This window comes from Raphanus sativus, chromosome 9 (assembly GCF_000801105.2).
Source record: "Raphanus sativus cultivar WK10039 chromosome 9, ASM80110v3, whole genome shotgun sequence".
Classification (NCBI taxonomy): Eukaryota; Viridiplantae; Streptophyta; class Magnoliopsida; order Brassicales; family Brassicaceae; genus Raphanus; species Raphanus sativus.
In genome coordinates this window covers 15,590,177-15,614,675 of record NC_079519.1, presented here as the reverse complement: position 1 = coordinate 15,614,675, position 24,499 = coordinate 15,590,177, and the positions used below count along the sequence as shown (strand labels likewise).

The 24,499-nt window shown below is 39.2% G+C and overlaps 1 long non-coding RNA gene and 1 pseudogene across 3 annotated transcripts; both read left to right on the top strand.

The window, feature by feature from the left end:
- Positions 1 to 16,865: 16,865 nt before the first annotated feature.
- LOC130499719 (uncharacterized) lies at positions 16,866 to 19,155 on the top strand. Of its 3 annotated transcripts, XR_008938607.1 has the most exons (7): positions 16,866 to 17,347; positions 17,672 to 18,076; positions 18,170 to 18,336; positions 18,431 to 18,524; positions 18,608 to 18,680; positions 18,814 to 18,929; positions 19,016 to 19,155. It is a non-coding gene; the product is annotated as an uncharacterized LOC130499719 (long non-coding RNA). The 3 variants fall into 3 exon arrangements; XR_008938606.1 differs by having other exon boundaries at positions 18,170 to 18,502; XR_008938605.1 differs by having other exon boundaries at positions 18,170 to 18,524.
- A 1,044-nt stretch (positions 19,156 to 20,199) lies between these two features.
- LOC108857930 (uncharacterized) lies at positions 20,200 to 21,444 on the top strand (annotated as a pseudogene).
- The last annotated feature ends 3,055 nt before the right edge of the window (positions 21,445 to 24,499 follow it).

Sequence of the window (24,499 nt, the reverse complement as noted above, 5' to 3'; positions counted from 1 at the left end):
TATTTCACAAAATGTTGTCGAGTTAATTTTACGGAAACTGTTTTGTAAAATGTTGTCGAGTTTAATCATGCAAAAGCTGTCTCGTGAAATATTTTCGAGAATTTATTTTACGAAAGGTGTTCCGTAAAATGTTATCGAATTTTATCATTAGAAACGCTGATTGGTAACCCGATCAGTCGTGCTTTCTGTTTCATGAGTAGTTTGGGGTTTCTCCGCGATTTCCAGGAGAAATTCTAAAAAGCATTTTCAGTCGAAACTCTACTTGGTAATCAGACCGTCATATCAGCTTTGGGCTCGATCCTTCCTAAAATCGTATGTGGGTCGTTTAGCCGTGATTCGGGCCCCTTTTGGGCTGTCTTGGGCCTTAGACGTTTTTACGATTTTTCTTTAGAAAAAGCCGTCGATGTGACGCTGGTTTTTCCGAAAGGTTTCAATTCCCCGTATAGTTAAGGCAACTGGTGTTCAAGCTAACCATAGCCGTTTTATACGGCAGGCAGGAATCCGTCTCCATTACCAAGTCTTTTTATGAATTTTACCGAAGTCTTTCTTAGATAATCCCAAACGAGGGGGGTTGTGTCCATGGACGATAGGAGTTTGTTTCCTGCGGTTGTCTCGACCAGACGGTCGATGTGCGGAAGCGGAAAACAATCCTTCGGGCATGCTTTGTTGAGATCAGTAAAGTCGACGCATACTTGCCATTTAAGGTTCTTCTTGAGACATGCGGTGAGTTCTGCTTTCAATAGATTGCGGAGATTGGCTCCAATCTCCACGCACCGCTCTGGGTTAGTCTCGTCGAGGCAGACCGAAATTACTGGTTCGCAAGTGGGCTCACGTTTTCCTTCCAGGACCTCAGCTCTTTGCGACTGCCAGAAGATTTCTGGAGGGTCCTGCGATGCTGGTTCGTGAGTTGCTTGCTTTTTTGGGTTAGTTTCGGACTCAGAGTTTTTTCGTTTTAACCCAGCGGCCAAGCAGACTTGCGGCGCTTTACGATCTCCTTGTATTGTTTCAACTCTGAGGAGGGTCGGAAATTTGAGGCACAGATGGAAAGTCGAGGGGATTGCTCGCAAGGAATTTAACCACGGAGTCCCGACGATCGCGTTATATGCTGCTGGACCGTCGACTACCAAAAACTCCACCATCTTCGTGACGCTCCCGGCTCTGACCGAGAGATCGACTGAGCCGAGGGTCATTGTGATGTTTCCTGAGAGTCCGATTATTGGGTTGGGATCGTCCGTGATAGCGCTTAGGTCGATTCCCATCCTCTCGAGAGCGTTCTTATATATAATATTTGTCAAGCATCCGGTGTCGACCAATATTCTTGCTACGTCGATGTCCTGGATCGTTAGTCTGATAACGAGGAGTTCGTCGTGAGGTTTGGCTTGACCAGCCGTTGCTCTGTCCCCGAATGACACGATGTTGCGGACAGGTGATGTGGCCATGCTGTTGTTACCAATCGTAGGTTTTTGAGTAAGAGAATCCGACCCCCCCTCCTTCTAGCGCCAAACTGTGGGAACCGAAATTCGCACTGTCGATTTTAAGTAAGTAAATCGGAGGAAAGCTAAGTAAACCTAACTTTCCCTGAAGGTCCGGATTCTCTGCGACAACCAACGACAAGTGATCAAATAAATGCGGAAATGTTTTATTAAGATTTGAGACTGGACCTTAAGGAAGGCTGCCTACGTACCCCTTTCGAGGATCAAGTCGGACGTAGTTCAGTTGGAAAGATTTGAACAAGAGATCGAACTGCCTGGTGGAGTTCGTCTAGTACGAGCGTTTGTCATAGAAACGGGCGTGTCGAGAATAACGCCTAGGGTTCCTATGAGCGGAACTCTAAGTAAAAGGATTGTTAGATCCTTCCGAGAGAGACAGGAGCCTGCGGACAAGATGAAAATAGAACGAGAGGCGGCCGGACGTTCTAGGTCCTACCTTGCTAGTCTACCGCCTAAATTCTAAGTTCTTAACCTAACAGGAGCTTTCTAGGTCTCCAATCTCGGATTTCTCTCTCTCTTAATGATTTTCGCTCTGCCTTTCTTCCTCTCCCAAAGCTCCTTTATATACTCCTTCTTATGACGGTCTATTCTCCTCCTGGGCCGCAAGGCGGGCTTCTTTCCATTTTCGTCGGCTTTCATCGGGAAACTTGACATTTATCTTCGGGAAACTTGACATTTATCCTTCCGGAAATTTAGCATTTATCTCGCTATGCAAAGATAAACGTAAATCGTCGCATCTATCTCAGATAATCATAAACGGACTGTCCGATCGTGTTTAGTCCCTTTCGGGCCGTTTCCAGGACTTCCGTGGTTTTCTACGATCTCTCCGGAAGTTCTTCATTCATTCGTAGAGTTGAGACGAGTGGTGTCTTAAGATAACCATCGCTGTTTCGTACGAAGAATTTAAGATCTTCCTTCCGGTTGATACCTTACGAGTTTCCGAAGTGTTTCCGACGGTCTTTGATTGGAGTAAGGACTGGAGTTTCGTACACGGAATCTCGATGATTCGTCCTGCGAGGACTTGAGAAAAACTCAAAGTACAAACTTCAGACTGCCGGGGACTGGGATTCGTGTACCGAAGATCGTTATCCGAAGACCCGAGCCAGCACGGGGCTAGCCGCCCGGCGGTCATGGCCAGCACGGGCGCTAGCCGCCGGCGGCCACGGCCAGCACGGGGCTAGCCGCCCGGCGGCCACGGCCAGCACGGGCGCTAGCCGCCGGCGGCCACGGCCAGCACGGGGCTAGCCGCCCGGCGGCCACGGCCAGCACGGGCGCTAGCCGCCGGCGGCCACGGCCAGCACGGGGCTAGCCGCCGGCGGCCACGACCAGCACGGGCGCTAGCCGCCGGCGGCCACGGCCAGCACGGGCTAGCCGCCCGGCGGCCACGGCCAGCACGGGCGCTAGCCGCCGGCGGCCACGGCCAGCACGGGGGCTAGCCGCCCGGCGGCTACGACCAGCACGTGCGTCTCGACGAGGGCTTCGATTTGATATGTTGATCGTTTTCTGGGTCCTCACGGTTTGAGAGAACGGGCTCTTTGAAGTTTCCCGGCGGCAAGGACCAGCACGGGGGCTTAGCCGCCCGGCGGCCAGGACCAGCACGGGGGCTAGCCGCCGGCGGCCAGGACCAGCACGTGCGTCTCGACGAGGGCTTCGATTTGATATCTTGATCGTTCTCTGGGTCCTCACGGTTTGAGAGAACGGGCTCTTTGAAGTTTCAAGGCGGATTCCTTGTCGTTCGGCCTATCCAAACTTAGATCACTTCCCGTTTCTTCCTTATACTTTCGTATGACAAATAGACTTAGCCGTTGATTTCGAGATAACCGTTTTTGACCCCAACACTAACCGCCCTCCTTGAGACCTAGTGTTCATTATCGGCTCGCGCCTAGGCATATCTAGAAGCCGTCGATCGATATCCCGACAGGTGAATCGATCGGCGCTGCGAATGGTGTATCGCTCGATATCTCTTAAGGATATTGATCGACTCTTTTTCTGGTGAACTGACGACAGTTGATGCCATAGATCTAGATTATTTAACCAGTGAGACATCACTGAGAGTTAAGCGGCTGAGTTCTTTAGTAACATGCAAGCAACTTGTTAGGCATTTATAGATATTATAATCTCCATTCCTGAATAAAAGCCCTAAGTCTAGCACTCTTCATTATCATTTAAACAATCATCATACTGTTAGTTAGAGCAACTACCTTGCTTATTTTAGGAATTGTCATTTACATTTCATCATTAAAACCAACTTCACCTAGGATTGATTAATTGATTAGATTTAATTGGTTCCCTAGCTCCTCGTGATTTGATCCCTAAGTACTACAGCTGAACCTCTTATTTGAGAGAGTAAGCTCTATAGGGTAATTTGAGCAGTATCAGCGGTCGATTTGCATAGTAAAGGTCTAGTTGCAAGTTGTCTCTGAATAGCCTTGATCTCTTTGTTTAACCTTTTTATTCGTGAATGCAGAGTAGCAATGCTGCAATCAAAGGGGAAATAGATGTCCTCGAACCCCTTGTAGTAGTCATCCTCTGAATATTGTAAGGCTTCATATATCTCAGCGATCATCTTGCCAACTTCTTCTTTGGTGTAGGCAGCTCCATACTTTGGCTTGTAATGGAATTATGTATTCCATCCATCGTGCTGGCTTGTTTCCAGATCGATCGATGTCGAGTCGTTAGGACGAGCAATGGTTGTTGGTTCTCGGTTGGTGCTTGCTGATAATCGATTTATATAGGTGTAGGAGTATCGATCGATGGAGATGTCTTCTGTTGAAAATCGAGTTGCTTCTGAATCGTATCCATCTCTTGTTGCAAAGCATCCATATTTGTAGCTAGTGCGTCCATATCTTCTTTCAATGGATGATAGGGATAACCAAGTCTTTCTATAAAAGAGCATAACTGGTCTTCCAATCTGGTAAAACAGCTGTCGATCGATTGCTTGTAGTTGATGTCGATCAATCTGGGGTAAACTGCATCGGTCGTCGGTCGATGCATGGTGAGGAAACTCATTCGATGTTGAGGATTTCCAGGGTTTCCTTGCTGAGTTTCTCATGTCTCCCATTTTAATATGGTGATAACATTGTTTGAAAGCAGCTTCGGGATCTTGGTCAGCCAGGTTATCTTGTCATTGAGCGGATGGTAGACACTATCAAGTTTGCACTTGAAATCGTTCATTGAATCATACTGAATGGTGTAGATCTCATTCAGCTTCTCATCCAACTCTTCTCTGCTGTAGGTAACTGGGTATGGAGGTGTGGCTTTAGTGAACCTCTCTTGATGCTCTGGTAGGCATAGGAAAGATGGCTCACATAGCGAAGCTCTTTGCAAGATGTCTCTGATGTGGAAGGTGGATATTGTAATAATCTTTCCTTTAAGGTTTTGTGGACGTCCATACATATCTCTGTATACACTGTACTCATCCTTCTCTTCCTTGTACTCGGGAGGAACCTCATCGATCGATACAGAGGTGTCTCCATCGATCGATTTTGCATCTTCCAGTTGATAGATGTATTTGAAATCCGGTTCTCTCCCGCAAGCTATTTCATAATCTGCATCAGCTATCGTCTTCTGATACACTGGATCATCGATTTGCTTGTTGAATAGGTTGTTCTGTCCGTTGTCCATGGCAAGAATGTCTGCGATGTCTTCTTTGGATATTTGTTGGATGCGGCCGTCCATAGCTCTTGCACTGCCTTCTGGGTCCCTGAATATACCAAATTCATCAGGTGTTAGATATTCACGATCTAACTTGATAGTATTAAGAAAATCGGATGGTAAGGGTTGAATATCGATCGATGCAGACGATTGCTCGTCGATTGATTTTGTGTTGTGTAGCTGATGGAAAAGATTGCAACTGAATGCTTCTCCATATGGCTTAGGGTTGGAATGTGGCTGATGCATCTTGTCTGCTTCTAGGGTTTGTGAAGTTGCTTCTACCCCGTGGCTTCCTTTATAGTAATCTTCATCAACCAATTTTCCAAATTTGGAATTTCCATTTTTGAGATTTCCAAATTTCTTGATGTCGGCTTGATTCGTATCGATCGATGCGTTGGTAGGTGTATTGATCGATTTTGCTTCGTTCTTTCCTCGCCTTGGACTGGTGTCGATCGATGCTGACGTTGATGCGTCGCTCGATTCTGGTAGTATGGTTCCATGTGATGGAGATTCATCTCTAGTGAGAACTCCTTGTTGATATTTATCTTGTTCTTCCTTGAGGTTCTCCTCGTGTTCTTCCACATGTTGGGAAGGTGTAGTAAATTCTAGGGAAAAGATAGGATAGCAGTGTGCTGGAAAATCATCTCTGGTTTTAGAAAATTTTGTATCGATTGATGCATAGTTGCTGGTGTCGATCGATTTCCCTTTGTCTGATCTGTCGATCGGTTTGTGACTCGTGCCTTCCTGGTAGGCTGCTTCATACGGTCTTGATGGGATGAATGGGTAGGAAACATATCGGGTGGGCACTTCATCTCTGCGAAGGAAAGAGTAAATCTCTCTTTCTTCCCAAAAATCGTCATCATACTCATCATCCCTTGTTTCCACTAGAGGGGGTTCCCCGTCATGGGTGTAGGTATATGGTATGTTTATGTTGTAGTCCTCATCATACTCTTCTTCTCTGTGGAGAAACGAGTATTCTATATCTCTTTCCCTTATGTAATCTTCATCAAACTCCTCTTCATGTGTCTCCACTGCGTATCTAGGCTGGTAATAGTCTGGTTCCCAACTCCCAACTGAATCGATCGATGTAATGACTGACTGGTCAATCGATTGTTGATTAGCAGTGTCGATCGATATCTCTGCATGAGTGTCGATCGATTCCGAGTACTCTGTCTCATACTCGGCTTCACAGTAGCATGTTGCTACGAGTTTAGCTTCATCTAGAGTCTGGTTGCAGGACGTCTGTGGCTTGACAACTTTGACTGGATCGTAGTGAATCTTCGGGTCAATCAGTGTCAAACACATCTGGGTTGTTTGCAAATTTCAAACGGCTCCAGCAATGGCTAAGAATGCTCTTCCAAGTAATAAAGAAGAATTTCAATTTAACTTGATGTCTAGGACATGGAGGTCAACTGGAACTAGGGCATTGCCAATCTGTACCTCAAGGTCTCTAATGATTTCTAAAGAACTCGTCTTGGAACAATCTACAAAGCAGAATAATTCCTTGGTAGGTTCTACCTTCAGACCTAGGTGGTCTGCCATAACCTTTGGTAGGATGCTGGCTGATGCTCCTGTATCACATTGTGCATGGGAGAATTTAATGCCATGAATTAGGCATGAGATAATGAACTCTCCAGGATCACTCTTCTTCATCAATGTAATCTTCTTCTTCAAATCATCTCTTATCTGGTTGAAAATCTTCTCAATGTCAGCCTCTGTTGCTCTTGTTTCTCTTAAGAACATCTACAACATGTGTGTGAAGTCTGCTTCTTCAAAGGATCTCTCTATTGGGACCTTTAGAACTCTCTTCTTGAAGTTTTCCAACTTCTTTGCATTAGCCTCTCTTTTAAGGTGCTTGGGAACCTTCTCTTTCCTTTTTATTAAGGTCCTCTTTGCACTTTCCTTTTCTATCTCCATAGGATCTGATGTATCCTCAACCTCTTCTAGTGGGTTTTCTCTAGGTTTGGGTTGGGGTCTGAGTGCATTGAGTAGGGCTACATCGATTATTGGTATCTGCACTCGGGGTTTAGTAGTGTCACATTGATCGATGATAGGTTGGTCATGTCGATCGATGGGTGTAGCAGTAGGGTGATTGATTTCTTCTTCTTCTGATCGATCGGCGAAAGGGTGGAGTGGTTAGGGTATTTCGCTGCAAACTCTGCATATGTCATAATCCAGACTGGTTTGCTCGTAGCTGTAGACCTCATAAACTCTATCAATCGATGTGGTATCTCGAGCATCGAACGATAATCTTCTTCCCATGTCGATCGATTGTCTTCATCTTGTGTCGATCGATGGCTGTCGACATTCATTGAGTCGTCGGCTTCAAAGTCTCTTCTTTGAGGATTCCCATTCTCATCCACTTGCTAGAAATCATCTACCACAATAGCATTGATGTGGTGTCTGATGAGATCTTCATCTCTCCCTTTGATGAAGGTTTCTTGCCTTCTAATAGCTTCTGATGTCTGAACCACCTATGTCTCCAACTTCTTCACATGAGTGCTCAAGGTGTCAACCTTTGCATTCAAGCTGTTGTACACAGCATCTATCTTCCCATTGAAATCCACTGTGAGCTTATGCTGACCCTCTAGAACTGAATCAAGCATTGCTCCAATCTTGCTCTCCTGAGTAGGTGCTGGTGGATTCTTGTAGAAAGAATTGTTGAGATTCTTGTTGCTATTGTAATTGCTGTTGATGAAGGGTTTCTGGTACTGTAATTTCTGATTGTAGTTGCTCCTCTGACTGTTGCGATAGAAGTTCTTGTTCCCATTCTGATTCCCTTATCTCTGGAATCCTTATATGTAATTCACATTTTCTTCTTCATATCTTTCCTCATCAGTCTCTACAGCTTCTACTTCTTCAGCAAAGCTAACCTGCTTCTTCAGTAGCTTATTAACACTGTGTAACTTGGTTTGCATGTTGTCCAACTGCTCCTTTCCTAGGGCATTGGCCGCTTTTCTTCTCTCAAAATCAGTGTTCTTGGTACTGTTGCTAGTTGCCAAGTTCTCAATAAGTCTCACAGCCTCTTATGGATTCTTGGTGTTGAAGTTTCCTTAATTAGCTGTATCTAGTTTTATCTGATAGACCAGATCTAATCATCTGAAAAAAGTACTAAGCAGCTGCACTTTGTTGAATCCATGGTGTGGACAGTCTCTCTGATAGGTTTTGAAACGAACCCAACAGCGTCTGAAAGGCTCTGTAGGCTTCTGCATGAAGGTAGCAATCTTGCTCCTCAAGTCTTCTACGCATGCCTCATCAAAGAAATTGATCAAGAAAGCATTCTTGACATCATCCTAGGATGTAAGAGATCCTGGTGGTAGTTTCTTAAGCCATTGCAAAGTTTCTCTAGTAAGAGAGTACTCGAAGAGCTTGCAAAGTAGGTAGCCAGCTGGTACTCCATTGGCTTTGAAAATCGGTCGATGCAAAAGCGGGTGTATTGATCGACGCGGAACGAATCTGTTTGTGGATTGAAAGTTCCAAAGCAGCTAGATCAGAAGACAAAAGTTCACTGTTTTCCTTGCTTCTAGTTATGCTGAGCATGCAACTTAAAATAAAAGAAAGAAAATTTTATCAGTAACAAATTTTAAAGTAACAAAACCTAGACTTAAATAAAATATAATGACGATCCAAATTTGATAGTTTGCTCAAATTACTCTATAGCAATTTTACTCTCATTAAAAGAGATCAAATTGTAGTATTTAGGGATCGAATCCTTAGGGAGCTAAGGAATCACTAGATCTTATTGTAACTAAGTTAGGTTGGAGATTTCAAAGTAGTAAATAACAAGTAAATTAGAAACTGGTTTGAGTAGGACAATTACTCAATTGATTGATTTGGGGTTAACAAGAATGATTTTCAGGTTTTCAGGATTATAGTAGTATGAATGCCTATATGAGATGCTTGCATGATATTAAAGAACCCAAATATGCAATAGCCTAACTGTCGTTATGACTATCAATTACTAGAACCGATGAGACTCCCTTTGGCGAATCATAGATTAGGCATCGATCGGTGTGCTGTAACCGATGTCGATCAACAGTGCCCCACGTCTAGTGATCGATTACTCTATAGGAGTATCAATCAATGTGCTACTAGTAAGCTTTAAGCGTGTGGCTGATAACAGTTCATCAGAGATTTGCTAGACCATGCTTTCGCTTGCGCCTAGCAATTCCTAACTCAAGGAAGATAGATCCAAGGATGTTATCTTTTTATCATGTGTAGTTTAGCTACTCCTCACAAGCATTAAGCATGATCTCCTAAGTTGAATATGACATGCTCAGGGATTCATATTTGGGGCTAATCCCTCATAACCTATTTGAATCCTAAATCTAACAGAGGTGTTTACTCAGACATAGCCAAGCTAAACAGAATCATAGTAAATATAAAAAGCTTCAAAGAATAGAAAACGATGGTGTTCAAGATAGCTCTCAATGATAACTCTCTCTCACCAAAAACAAAGAAACTATGTCTAAAAACTTTTAGAAAACTCTTGTAAAAATCGTGTATGTGCCAAAATACATAGGTAAGACATAAATACTATAAAATTAGGTTAAAACTCGTAAGGGGCATTTTGGTAAATAGATGGTGTCTTGGGCTTCAGGTCGGCTGTGACCAAATCCGGGCTTCTGCAGTTAAGTATCGGCGCGTCTCTCCTTGTCGACCTCGGGTGGTCGATACGGTCCTCTCGGTGTAATCTCTAAATTGCTCCAAAATGCTCCAAAATCATCATCTTTCTTCCTAGGCCTGGGCGTTTATAATTGGTCCCAAACCCAAACCTCTAACTGAACCGAAAAACCGGTGTCAGATCGGTAACGGTATTGACAAAAAACACCTATTGGGCTTTGTAATGTCAAATGTTCGGAGGTCGGATCGGACCGGTTTTAAACCGTTATCGAATCAAAAACCGGACATAACCGGCTTTAATGAAACCACATGTAGCCATATAGGCGTCTCCTTGTTTACATCTTGTTTTTCCTCGATTACATCTCGCCTGTTCCTCTTCTCTTTGGCGGTGGAACCTTGTTCCCACAAAAGCTCCTCGATTCACCCCCGTAATCACTGCAGATGGCCACTATAAATCATCAGTGTACTCTCCATTCGACTGCTTCATACCTTTCCAGTAATCAATCACAGGTCCTTCTTCCTTCTTCTTCTTGTTGGTCTGAATTATATCGATACTATTGTTGTTCTTGCTTAAATATGTTTAATCTAGGACTAGTTTAATCTTTTAGGTAGAAGCTTACCGTATTGATTTGAACTCGGAGAGCCACTCGCTCTGTAGTATTGTCATTGTTGTTCTTGCTTAAATATTTTTAATCTAAGACTACTTCATTCAATCTTTATGTGTAGGCTTTTTTATATTGATTTGAAATCGAAATTGGTTTTGACTTAATCATCTCTTGTCTTGATTTCATTGAAACAGATGGACTCGACATCATCTATTGATCGCGAAACCAGTAACAAAGAAGATGACTTTCAAACTCCAGATAGCAACAAAAGCAAAAGGAAACAATGTGAAGGAAGTTCTCAACCATCCAGAGTGACTTCTCTACCATCAAAAGTCAAGCGGCTCCTCCCAACAAGATCAGAAGTATGGGAGCATTACACAAGAACTAAGGAGGACAGAGACAGGTGCTTATGCAACAATTGGCAAAAGGAATACTCGTGTCTCACCACATCATGGACCACAAACCTGAAGAAGCATCTAGAAATCTGCAAAATCCATCAAGCGTGGTTAGCTAGCAAAAAAGAGAAACAAAAAGGCATTGCTGAAGATGGGAAGCTCAAGATGTGTAAGCTTTCTGAAGCTGTGTTCAGAGAAGCCACAAATGAGATGATTCTCTTGGGACAGTTGCCTTTAGCGTTTGTTAACAGTGTGGCTTGGAAGCATTTCTGTAAAAAGGTATGCTTTCCTTAAGTGTTCCTTTTGTGTTTGCTGTTTACTTATTTTAATACAATCTTTAGATTTATGTCTCTGATTTATATGTTTGTACTTTGTAGGCAATGCTGTACAGTCCTCATTCAAGAAGGACCTCATTTAAGGACATCGTAAAGATCTATCTAGAGAAGAAAGAGGCATTGAAGAGATGGTTCTTGTGCAATAAGCAACGTGTATCCATCACAACAGATATATGGGTTTCTCAAACAACAGGTTATACATTACCAACATGCTTGATTAATTTTTCATTAGCAATGTCTTCTATCACTTACTAACATTGTATAATTTTTCTTTGTAGGTGCTAGTTACATGGTGGTCACAGTGCATTACATTGATACTTTGTGGCGCTTGAAGAAACTGATCATAGGCTTCAAGCACATCACGGATCACAAAGATCAGACTATAGCTACTGTTTTGCTAGACTGCTTGGCTGAATGGGGAATTAATAAGGTCTTCTGTATTACTGTTGACAATGCTACTGCGAATAGTTCTGCGTTAAGAAAGTTTCATACAGCATTTGCCTTGGTGTCTGAGCAGTCTCTTGTCTTAGATGGTGAGTTTTTGCATATGAGGTGTAGTGCTCACATAATAAACTTGATTGTGAGGGATGGAATGGCAGAGATAGACAAGAATGTAGTTGTTATCCGTAACGCTATCGCCTATGTCAGATCGCATACGAATAGACTGAGGTCGTTTGAGCTAAAGGTTGTTGCGGGTAAGATCACAAGAGGAAGCTTGCCTTTGGACGTCAAGATAAGGTGGAATTCAACGTATCTGATGTTGACAACAGTGCTGAAATTTAAGGTGGCATTTGACAAGATGGAGGCAGAAGACAGGTTGTACAATGACTACTTCAGTGAGTTAGAGAATGGTTCTACAAGGGTTGGTCCTCCTCATCAATGCACACAAGTGTTATGGCGAGATCGTAACCATTGCAACAAACCTGATGGCACTCATCAAAGCTATGATTCTGAGTTGCAGACGAAGGCAACAGAAATGTTCAAAAAGTTTGACAAGTATTGGGATGGTCTCAAGAACTTAACCAAGATGCTGATGGTTGCCACTGTCTTTGATCCCACCAAGAAGTTGGAGCTCGCGAAGATGTGCTTTGAGGAATTGTATGGGCTGGACACTGTCGAGTACAAGGAGGTGTACGAGTCCTTGATTTCGGTCTTGAGAAGTCTGTTCAAAGAATACAGTGCAAGACATGGAGATCGTTTTGATCCAGATGACCAATTATCTCAGCCTAGCAACAAATCGCAGTCTTCTCGAGAGCAGCCTAGCAACATTGAGATGGTGGATGACTGTGCTGGTTATAAGAGGATTGAAGTGAGATACAACCAGAAGCTGAACGAGATTGGGCTTAGAGAGAAAAAGGATGAATTGGAGACTTATCTCAGAGAAGGTGTGGAGAACCCAGAGTTGATGGCTGGAATGGAATTTGATGTGCTGTCGTGGTGGAGGACGAACTCAACCAGATTTCCAGTGTTGTCTGAGATTGCTAGAGATGTTTTAGCAATGCAAGTGTCATCAGTTGCTTCAGAGAGTGCCTTTAGCACCAGTGGTAGGATTCTAGAGCCACATAGGAGTTGTCTTACTCATTTTATGGTTGAGGTTTTAATGTGTTCAGAGCAGTGGATGAAACAAGATCTTGGTGTGGAAACACGAGTGCCTTCAAATGCACAAGTTCTTGTTAATCTTGAAGAGGATGACAAACTTGAAAGAGGTAACAATATTAGTTCTTACTTGAATCTATCTTTCTTATTGCTTACAATATAATTGTACATTTTAAACATTGTTACTAAATTCCATTTTGCAGAGAATGAAGATGCAGCAATGTTGGAGTAAGAGAGTCTTGAAGATTGTCTTCATGTTTGAAATTTGAATCATCTGCACTTGTTTTTTAGTGCTTTGTTATGCGGCATTGTTTTCATTTTGGTTATGTCGGGATTGTTTTCATTTTGCTATGTCAGGATTGTTTTCATTTTGGTTCTTATGTTCTGGTTGTGTTGAAAACTTATGTATCTTTGAATTTGGTTGTTATTTGAACAGTTGAATTTGTTTCCAGTTTCGGATGTTTAAGTTTTTTTTTATGTTATTTTCGGATCTTTTTTTGTTTGTTTCGGTTACTTTGGTTACAAGTCACTGGACTCGAACCGAACAATTTAAATTTCGGATCTTCAAGGATTTTGAAATCATCCTCCGAACCGAACCGTTCCCGAAGACTTCCGAACCGAGACCGTACCGGAAAATCAAATATACCGAATGGTGTTTATATTCTCAAATCCGAAACACCGAAAAACCGTTCCACCCGACCAGAACCCGAATGGAACACAGTACGCCCAGGCTTATTTCTTCCATTAGCTCCTGAACCTATAAATATGCTATATAGACTCCAAAATAGATAAAATATATCATAAAACACTAATATACCATGACTAAAGGTCGGTCAAATTCATGGAATATTAAAGAAGAAGCTATCCCCTTTATATTCAGATGATTCCAGATTAGCTTGTTTGGACATATGGCAATATCTTCATGATTCTTATCCAACTAGAAGGAACCAAGATGTAAGAAGCTTGATTTGAAACAATTAATCAGTATAAAATCACCAGGAAGTTGAATAAATCTCTTAGGAGTTATGAGGAAGAAGCTATCCCACTTTCTATTCATATGATTCCAAATTAGTCTGTTCGGACATATGGCAATATCTTCATGATTCTTATCAAACCAGAAGGAACCAATATTTAAGAAGCTTGATTTGAAACCATTAATCAGTGTATAATGACCAGGAAATTAAGTAAATCTCATAAGAGTTGTGAGGAAGAAGCTATTCCAGTTTCTATTCAGATGATTCCAAATTGTCTGTTCAGACATATAGCAATATCTTCATGATTCTTATCAAACCAGAAAGAACCAAGATGTAAGAATCTTGATTTGAAATCATTAATCAGTATATAGTCACCAGAAAGTTGAATAAATTTCATAGGAGTTATGACGAAGAAGTTATCCCACTTTCTATTCAGGTTATTCAAGATTAGCATGTTCAGACATATGGCAATATCTTCATGATTCTTATCAAACCAGGATGAACCAGGATGTAAAAAGCTTGATTTGAAACCATTAATCAGTATATAATTACCAGGTAGATGAATAAATCTTATAAAAGTTATGAGGAAGAAGCTATCCACCTTTTTATTTAGATGATTCCAGTTTAGCATGTTCGGACATATGGCAATATCTTCATGATTCTTATCAAACCAGAAGGAACCAAGATGTATGAAGCTTGATTTGAAACCATTAATCAGTGTAGAATGACCAGGAAGTTGAATAAATCTCATAGGAGTTATGAGGAAGAAGCTATCCCACTTTCTATTCAGATGATCCCAAATTAGCATGTTCGGACATATGACAATATCTTAATGATTCTTATCAAACCAGGATAAACCAAGATGTAAGAAGCTTGATTTGGAACCATTAATCAGTGGAGAAAAACCAGGAAGTTAAATCAATCTCATAGAAGTTATGAGGAAGACGCTAACCCACTTTATATTCAGGTGATTCCATATTAGCTTGTTCGAACAAATGACAATGTCTTCATGATTCTTATGAAACTATGATGAACCAAGATGTAAGAATTTTGATTTGGAATCATTAGTTAGTGGAGAATAACCAGGAAGTTGAATAAATTTCATAGGAGTTACGAAGAAGAAACTATTTCACTTTGTATTCAGGTGATTCCAGATTAGTATGTTCGTACACATGACAATATTTTCATAATTCTTATCAAACGAGTATGAACCAAGATGTGAGAAGTTTTATTTGGAACCATTAATTAGTGGAGAATCACCGAGAAGTTGATTACTATATTTCTCTGTTACTATATTTCTTTGTTTTAAAGATCAAAAATTCATATCTCTGTTACTATATTTCTTTGTTTTAAAATCATTACTGACTGAAGAATTGTTTTGTATGCCTGATCAGTGAATTTCAATGTGCTTTTTTCAATCCATCTGCTTTCCCATGGCAACATCTTCTTCTCCGAAAATATGAATCCCGTTAATTATTTTCTTTTCCATCATGGTTTAGAAAATTATCATCGGCATTGGATATAGGTTTATTGTTAAAACAAGTAATATTTTGATTAATGATTAAGGATAAATTAATTAAAAGTGATTAATGATTAATAATAGTTTACTAGCTAAGGAATGGTCCACTTTAAAATATCACCCATAAAAAAAGTCATAACTTCTCTTTTAATAAAGTAGATATATAGCAATCTTATTTGTTTGATATTTGATAGTTCACTTTTAAAAATAAAAAAAAAACAATTCCTGATTATAGTCAAAGAAGATATAAGTTTAATTTTTTGTTAAATTTATAATTTTGTGAAATGTTACGATGTATTTGGTAATGAAAATTATTTTCTATTTTAGGAAATTTATCTATTTTAAAAATTTATAAAAATAAAACACTTATTTAACAAACCAAAATATATAAAAGAAGATACAAAAACATATTACATTTTGAGATAATTGATTTGATGAAAAACAAGACAATTATGTTTGTATAATGCATAGAAACATATATGTAACTATAATATATACCATACTTGAAGTAAAAATCATACATTTAGGCCATTATTAACCGCGGTTTCTTAACTGGAATTTTTAGTTTCGGTTAAGAGACGGTTCTTAACTAAGTACCGTCTCTTAAATAAGATATATAAGAGCCGTATCTTAACCGAAAAGTATAAGAAAGTGTCAAATCATGAGTTAAGAACCTTGGCTAAGATCAGGGTTAATCATGCTCTTAGACCAAGTGCAATGACCTGTTGAAAACATTAATTCAACAGTTGACAAAGTGCAGTGGTCTTTAATCGTCCGTTTAAGATTAGCTGGCAAACAACCAGTTGAAAAAATTAAACTCGTTGAGGAGAAGAGAGACAGTCCGTAGTGGCACAGTTTCATTTGTCAAAGATAAAGTTGTTATGGCAACTCTTTCTTGATTGACTGTGTTTAAGTTTCTTTTTTCTTTCCTATATTATTTGATTCAATTATTGTATATTAAAATATTTATTTAAAAAAAAAAAATCAAAATTTATCATTTTTCATACTATATATATAGAGAGACTTGTTTCATTAGATTTGGACACAGAAAAAAATCATCTTTAGCCTTTCATAACTCTCGTTTCAATATTTTCTATCTTCTTTGAAAAATGGATCCCAACAAAAACATTCTAATAATATCCAAAACCCTTCAAACTACCCTTTTAACTATCCAAATCCCAACAACTATTCATTTCAAAATCAGTTTCCTAACCCTAACCAACCCCAAAATATACCAAATTATGGTTTTTCACCGAATTTTCCATGCTGTCCCAAACTATCATCCATATTACGGTTCACCGATGTCATATTCATCTCAACTACCCACTTATTATTCTACTCCGACGGATAATGAATTTCTTCAAATGTTGGATCAACCGAATTTTCCGAGTTTTCTACACAAATGACTCTTGGTTGTATAGTTGGGGTTAATGAAGCAACTCCTGGTGTAGACAGTTCAACCCCTGCTACCCGAAAAGCCTCAAATGGACAACTGAGCAAAATTTGGTGCTACTGAGTTTATGGATCAAATACGGAACAGACAGCGTTGTTGGCAGAAACCAGAAAAGTGAATCATTTTAGGGCAAATTGCTAAGTATTGTAATGAGCATTGCTCATTTGATCCTCCACGTGGTGGAGTTTCATGCAGAATTCATTACAACTACATGAACAAAAAATTGTCTAAATGGATTGGCGCTTACGATAACGCTAAGCGTATGCAACAAAATGGGTGGTCAGATCAAGATGTATTGGTGAAAGCGCAAGAAATATATTTAGGTGGTGGTACCGGAAATTTCAATTTAATGAAAGAATGGATCGCTGTCCATGATCAACAACGTTATGGTAGTCAAGTAGGAGGGAACATTGGCTCTAAAAGCAGTGGATTTAAGAGAGCCCACTATAGTGATTTTAGTGACTTCAACTCTGCAGGATCCATTGCTCGTCCAATGGAAAGGGATGCAGCAAAAAGTAAAGCTAAAAAAAAAGGCAAGGGCATAGTTTTGGAAGTGGTCAACAAAGATTTTAATGAATTCAAATAAATCAAGGCTCAAGAGTTTGAACGCTTGGAAAAACTAGCCATGTTGCAAGAGGAGGCAAACCAAAAGCGAAAAGAGGCAATCCAAAGGCAAGTGGAGGCAAACCAAAGGCAAGATGAGGTAAACTAATTGATGAAAGAAAAAACTTGGGTTAAGAAGATGAAAATGTAGCTGAAAATAAGTGAAAAGAACATCTTAATAACAAGAGCAAAGATATGTTCCAACAGTTGAGCAATGAATTATTTGGAAATTAATTGTGGTCAAAAGTGGTTGTCTGCATCATACACGTCCATGCTTATCTGCATCATACCACTCTTTTCTTGTATGTGTCATGGCCCTGCACGCTTTCATAATGTTTGTTTGTCATTCTCTTCTTTAATAATGTTGTTGTCAGTTGATGCTTTAATAATATGTTGTCTTGTTATCTTTATATATAAAGTACAGTTTCCTTCTCTCCTGTTGTGCCACGTGGGATGACAGCGCACAAACTCGAGCGTCAACGGCGTGACACGTGTCCATGTTTAATGAAACGATGCGTAGCAGATGCGTCTGTGTGGGGCGTGTTGGGCTCGCCTGTGTTTTACACGTATCGTTTGTGGCCCATCCATAACTTGATTAAGCGAAAACGCAGCTTAATTGGCGTTTTGGTATTAGGGTTGAACCCGTGTGTTTCTCCGCCATCCTCTGTAACTGAATTCAAAGAGTGATTCGTTCATCTTCTTCCTATCGATTTGAATGATACCGGTTACAGATTAACCCTCTTCAAGTTCTTCTTTAATCCATACCCCATGATCTCTATTGAATGCGATCTTAGCTTCTGGGAGGCGGTGGAATTGCTACTATAAAAAGGTATACTTTCCTGCTTGAAAAACATCTCCTCATTCCGTTTTCACAACACAATAATCTTATGAATAGCACCCTCCACCTCGATGATTCTCACAGATTCAGTACACTCTTCCTCTCTTCCTCTCAATAGACTCCTGCAAAGATGGAAGAGTCATGGCTATAGCTGTCCGATTTGAAGCCTGGCCTTTGTTCTCAGATCGTTGTCTTCGCCTCCTCCTCCGCTGTTGAAATCATGGGCGTCGATATGACTTCTGAGTGATAAGGTTGGTCTATTATTGTCTTTTCGTAAATATCTTTACAATGATTGGTATTTTGCAAACTCATAAATCATAATCAACTCTTTCATTGCAACATGAGTCTCCCATCCAAGCCTCTGTCACCGACCACCTGCTAAACACTTTTAAAAGAATTCCTCATTCGGAATCCGAAGTATGAGCTAAGTGGATTCGATGTATAATGATTTCCTTTATTAGAAGGCTTTTTATAGTTGTTTGTTGGGTTCATATGAATGATCATTATCTTATTGGACGACAGCTGGATTTGCTGTGAAGAAACAGATGCTGGATGATAGAGGGTTCCCAAAATAGCATGTCAACTTGCAGCGACGGTAAAGCTATATATATATATATATATCCTCAAGCCTTCTTATAGAACACTCTTCGCATTCTCTCATTATCTATGTATTAACTTTTTCGTTTCATGAACCTACTCTTAAGATTGAACATTTACATGCATCTCAGGTTATTTCACATGGAGAATAAGTATTTCCAAGAGTGAAAGAAAAATGTTCCACGAAGCTCTTTTACCTCTCCTTTGTTTCCATCAAGTTTCTTTTCTCTATCAATCATCACCAGAGGTTGTATAAAACTCTCCAAAGTTCTCAGAACTCTGTTTTATTCATCACACAGAACACTAACTAACCGTTTGTTGTTACTGTGCCAGGTTTTTGCGGTGAACGGTTTTGCCAGGTTGTATAATTTGAAATTATTGATGAGTTATAATGTACTTCAATACACCCACACAAATACAATGGACAAATTATTCAAATTTGAGAACCAGATTTCGAGCATAAATTTTCATCACATGTTCCACGTTCTACTTATGATCAATCACTTGAAACATCTCAAACTAAAGACGTTTGAAAATATGTTCATATAGCACATGTTCTGTTACAACTCATCCCAAAATATACATATAGTTCTATGGAACACATTTGTCACACAATGAGAACCTGAATAACCCCATTTGTAAAATAAGCTAGACCAAACCAAAACACAAATATAAAATTACCAATCCTGCACGAAGCACAAACAATCCCTTATATCACAAAGAAAGAGGGTTGTCTACCGAACTATTCAACATAAAATATCAACCACTATAAATGTAATGTCAGGATTTGAGACGGTAAAACTATCCCGCCCGTAGGGCGGGCCGACCCTAGTGCTTTAATAATATAAAATCTTATCCTCAAACCACTAAACATGATTTTAAAGTGCCCGTGACTTTTCCATTAATGTTATTTGTCAATTTTGGCTTTAAATGGCATAACCTTATCTTGCAACCACTCAACATGATTCAATAATGTTATTTAGTGTCTGTGACTTTTCCATCAATCTTATCTTCTAGCCACTCGATGTGATTTAATAATACTGTAAAGTGCCCGTGATTTTTCCATCAACGTTATCCGTTAATTTCGGCTTTAAATGGCATAGCCTTATCTTGCAACCACTCAACATGATTCAATAATGCTTTTAAGTGCCCATGACTTTTCTATCAATCTTATCTTCTAGCCACTCAATGTGATTTAATAATACTGTCAAGTGCCCGTGACTTTTTCATCAATGTTATCCGTCAATTTTGGCTTTAAATGGTATAGCCTTATCTTGCAACCACTTAACATGATTCAATAATGCTTTTAAGTGCCCGCGACTTTTCCATCAATCTTATCTTCTAGCTACTGATGTGATTTAATAATACTGTCTAGTGTCTGTGACTTTTTCTTTAATGTGAATTTTATCCTCCAACCATTCAACATGATCCATTGGTTTTATCGTCTTATAAATATGGACTCGTTCGTTCATTGATGTAACAATACCAAAATGGATCCATCAGAAATTCCTTTTGATATGGATCCGTCATAACTTCTTTTTGATATTGAAGTTTACAAAAGACAATCTGAAATTGAAGAAAGGTATATTATCAACCAGTTTAGGGAGCGTCGAAAGAAAATAGAGGACAATTATCCACCTTGTAGAAAGAGAAGATACCACAAGAGAGATCATGCAGCGGCAAATCAAATATTGATTGACGACTACTTCTCAAATCAACCTACATATGACTATGCAATGTTTCGTCGACGATTTCGAATGCGAAAACATGTTTTACTCCGAATCGTAGGGGACCTATCAAGAAGTGACGATTACTTCACTCAACGATATGACGCAGCTAATAAAGAAGGTATATCTCCATTAGAGAAATGTACCACAGCCATGCGGATGTTAGCATATGGTATGGCGGCCGACGCGGTTGATGAATACATCAAAATTGGAGGTACAACAGTTTTGGAGTGCTTGCGTAGGTTACAAACGTACCAGCAAGTGTATCTCAGAGCCCCAACTGAAGATGATCTTTAAAGAATTTTGCAGGTTAGTGAAAAGCGAGGGTTCCCGGGGATGATTGAGAGTATTGATTACATGCACTGGGAATGAAAAAAATGTCCTAAAGCGTGGAAAGGACAATATACTCGGGGAGATAAGGAAATACTCAAGAGTTGACTTCTTCGTGAACCAACGACCTATCTAGCTGACAGTATTTATCCTTCTTTTCCTACTTTCGTCAAATCTATTAGGCTTCCTCAAAGTGAACCGGAAAATTTATTTGCACAAGTTCAGGAGGGATGTCGGAACGACATTGAACATGCATTTGGAGTATTGCAGGCTCGATTTAAAATCATTCGCGAACCAGCTCGCTTGTGGGAAATTTCCGATTTAGCTATCATAATGAGGTCGTGTATCATATTGCATAATATGATTGCCGAGGATAAACGAGATACATATGCTCAACAGTGAACTGATTATGATCAATCTGAGGCAAGTGGATCTAATGCACCACAAACATTCTCGACCGAAGTGTTACCTGCATTTGAAAATCAAGTTCGTGCTAGATCTGAGTTGCGTGATTCAAATGTGCATCACGAATTGCAAGTAAATCTAGTCAAACACATATGGCGAAAATTAATAATGTTCCGTGGTTAGAAATATTTCTAAGTTTCTGAGTTGAGTTTATTGTACTCATTATGCTATGTGTGTTTTAATATTTGTGTTGTATGATTATTAATGTACTGTATTGAATTTTAAGTTTTTGTAATTCTATTTTTTAATAATAGCTCTTTATATTTTTATCTATAATAATTGATATTTTTATTGAAATTTTAAAATTAAACATAAAATAATTAATCAATTATATAGTTTTTAAGTATTTTAATTTAATTTAAACAAATAATAAATATGTAATTACAAAATAAAAGATGTACAACAAAATAAAAATATGGAAAATAAAAATGGTAGGATAGGTTGTTGAATTTTATTTAACAAATCCTTGTAGAGTATAAAAAATAAGTGGGTGTTGAATTATTAAGTGGAAGAAAGAGAAACTGATGTGAAAGAAAGAGAAAATGATGTGGAGAGTGTTGTGTGTTGAATCTATTGTATATAGTCTTAGCGCGGTTACCCGCAGTGGCGGTCCCAGCAGTAAATTTTACTGGTGTCAAAACTTAAATATAAAATATAAAAAGGTTCATAGAGGGGTTTCTAATCCCGAAATTTGTGGGTTCAGTCACCTAAAGTCAAACCACTTTTGTCACAGTAAATTGATGTTTATAGTCTACGGATATTATTCTCAAATGAGACATAACCCTCTTCCTTTATTCTCCTATAACCCAAGTCAGTTTATATGACCCATAAGATATTGATTTACATTTATACCCTAAATAAAATAAATTAAAAATAAAATTAAAACAAAAGTTAAATCGTCGTCGACGGGAAAGTTTCCTCCCGTTATACCACCGAGCTCACTTCGTTCTCAATGGTTGAGCCATGTCGTAACCATCGTGATAGCTTCCTCCGTTGCTTTCCTTGACGGATCCAGCTCCTGCAACTTCGTCTCCTCTGCGATCGAACCATCGTGAAAGTGGCTCAGCCCTCGCCGGTGATAGTGCTCAAATTACCCAGTAGAGCTTACTCTCTCAAATAAGAGGTACAACTGTAGTACTTAGGGATCGAATCACGAGGAGTTAGAGAACCAATTAAATCTAATCAATTAATCAATCCTAGGTAAAGTTGGTTTTAATGATGAAGATGTAAATAACAATTCCTAAAATGAGCAAGGTAGTTGCTCTAACTTACAGTATGATGGGTGTTTAAATGGAATGAAGAGTGCTAGACTTAGGGCTTTTATTCAGGAATGGAGATTATAATATCTATAAATGCCTAACAAGTTGCTTGCATGATACTATAGAACTCAGTCGCTTAACTCTCAGTGATGTCTCACTGGTTAAATAATCTAGATCTCTGGCCTCAACTGTCTTTTGTTGACACAGAAAAAGAGTCGATCGATATCCTTTAGAGATATCGAGCGATACACCTTTCGCTCGGCGATCGATCCACCTGTCGGGATATCGATCGACGGCTTCAAGATATGCCTAGGCGCGAGCCGATAATGAACACTAGATCTCAAGGAGGGCGGTTAGCTCTTCTCCAAGGAGATACTAGTTAAAACAGATAATTCAAGATATCAAAGATCCTAGTGATCTATGCTCTAGTTAGCTACTCTAGAACAAGCTTAGGGTGCAATCTATTTGATGAATATAACAACTTAGCCATTATAGTTTGGGGATACTCCCACAAACCTATTTAAACCCTAGATCTAACAAGTAGACTACTCAGACATAGCTAAGCAATTCATAACAATAGATAGATGAAAGAATTGCATAGATAGATAAAGAGTAGAATAACAAATGGAGTTCACAAATCTCTCTAATCTCTCAAAACATGTAAAACTCTAGTCTCTCTCTCACACTCTATGCTTTGCCTCTCAAGACTTGTGTAAAGCTTGCTTCTCTCGAAGTTGCAGTCAAAAACACTTAGCAGGAATATTTAAGCATTTCCATTAGGTTAAAAACTCGTCAGGGGCAATCTCGTAATTTGGTGAAGTCTTGGTGAAGTAGTCGGCTAAACCATTTCGTCCTCGATATCGATCGACAACACTAGATGTGTATCGATTGATTATAATCTTCTATTACGCGGATCTTCTCAGCTACATCGATCGACAACTCTGGATGAGTATCGATCGATTCTTATCACAGTGTTGACTTCCGACTTGGTCTTGAATGGTCAACTCGGGTGTATTATCTCTTGTACTCCAAAATGCTCCAAAAACATCACTTTATCACGAAACGCTCCTGAACCTGAAAACATACCTAACAGGCTAGAAAACACATTAGTTATATAATAAAATACTAGTATACCATGGCAGAAAACGGGTGAAATCCATGGTATATCAGCCGGCTAGAAGGACCCCGTGAAAATACGGCACCGTGGCGATCTCTAACTCCTCTGTCCATGAAACCCGACCTGCTCAGCCCCGTGTTGAAGCCAAGCTCGATCTCCTCCAATGGAGACTTTTCCAATATTTTCAAAACAGGCCCTCAAACTCTTGATTATTCACGAATGTGACCCAACTATTAAAATTTTCAGATTGGTCGTCTTGATTTAGTCCCAAACATTTTAATTGAGAAGATCAGACCCTTCAAAATTGCATGATGGTCCCTTGTCTCTTGATAATTTTCAAATCGGCCACATATTTGATAATTTGCATGAATAACTTCAAGATTTTGTCCCAAATTTCTCAAGTGTACATTATAAACCTGTCAAATGCAAATGAAAAAAACAAAATACAATATTTACATATAAATGCATCCTAAAATGATTAAAATGAACTGAAAACAAATACTAAAATTAATCAAAATATTGAGATATGATGATTTTTTGCTCAGTTAATTGTTCATTACAAACCCTATTATATGTCAATGGACGCATAAATACAAGATATACACCTAAATAAAATCTTAAATAATTACAATAGAATCTCTATAAATTTATTCGATAAATTAATATTCTCTATAAGTTAATATATGTTGCCGGTTCCAACTTGGACCGGTTCAAAATTTAACACAAATCGATAAAATAATAAGATAATGATTTTTTGAAAATTCTATGTAAATATATGATCCCATTAAAATTATAAATTAATAATTTATATACATATATATATATATATATTATATAAGTTAGAATCTATTAGTACATTGTTTGTTTCATATTAACAATGGAATTATATTTTTATTTTCTTAAACCACATTTAAGTTTT